Source organism: Theobroma umbraticum, unplaced genomic scaffold (assembly GCF_002168275.2).
Source record: "Theobroma umbraticum cultivar Fairchild unplaced genomic scaffold, ASM216827v3 scaffold_60.0, whole genome shotgun sequence".
NCBI classification, from domain to species: Eukaryota; Viridiplantae; Streptophyta; class Magnoliopsida; order Malvales; family Malvaceae; genus Theobroma; species Theobroma umbraticum.
Window position 1 is genome coordinate 359837 of NW_018397288.1, and position 1088 is coordinate 360924.

The window sequence follows — 1088 nt, forward strand, 5'->3', positions numbered from 1 at the left end:
TGTGGATTTGGGATTACTTGGATCAATTCTAAAGCTAAGTATTAAATAATTAATTCTTGTTGTCGAGCCAATACAACAAAGTTATTCGATCTTTCATTTACGTTATTCTTTTATTTTACTACAAGAATTATAACTTGAAATTTAAACTTTAACATTTGAAGTTCAATTTCTGTTTGAACGAAGATATGTTAAAAAATATTTCAACAAAACAAGCAAACCCCAAAAGCAATTTATTAAGCCAACTTTCAAAGCAACAACACATTCCCTCACATGATTTGGCTTTTCTAGCACATAATTATACGCAATAAACATTTTATTCACTGCTATTATCAATAACATAAGACAGCAAAGTGTTGAAACCATCACTACAATTAACAAACTCATACTTCACTATAAGGTGGCCTTGGGCATGTCTTACTACACCAATGTCCTATAGGTAGAAAACACTCACATCAAATCCAACCCTCCATTGCTACATCTATCCACTATCCTCACTATTTCTTGAGCATTTGTTCTTGTATTTGTAAATGGAAAAGCAAAATAAAATCAAGATTAGACTTGAATCAATAAACTTTGATCTTGAATTAAGAATAAGAAAAAGTAAATTAAGTTCTTACGCTTAGGCACCTACCATAAGTAGTTAAGAAACTAAGACCAATAAGGTAACAAAAGGTACCCCAACCATACTTACTTTTCTCTGAAAATGGCTTGCTAGCTTCCCATGTAGAGCAATAGGCATTCACAGCCATCAAATCCCATCCATGTTTCTTTTTACTGTAGAAATGGTTAGTGGATCTCACAGTCCTAGTCTCTCCTCAAAGGCCATTTTTGCAATTACTCTGGCAATTATTTTCGAGCAAACAATAGGCTTTAATGTTGCCACACTACCCATATTGGCTACAACGTAAGTTGTCAGGGTAAATTGTTCCACTAACTTACTAGCCACATTGCTTAGCAATTGCTGCCCCCATTAAGCTAACAAAAAAGGCAAGCAACCTCGACACAAGATTAACTTTACCTATTCTTTTGTTTTCCGAACTGTTGAATTTGTTATGTACAATGTTGTCTTTGATTTGTTAAGGTTTTAT

At 33.5% G+C, this 1088-nt stretch overlaps 1 pseudogene; it reads right to left on the reverse strand.

The window, feature by feature from the left end:
• Nucleotides 1–313: 313 nt before the first annotated feature.
• LOC110428594 (pathogenesis-related protein PR-4-like) overlaps nucleotides 314–1088 on the reverse strand; it is a 17241-nt pseudogene continuing 16466 nt past the window's right edge.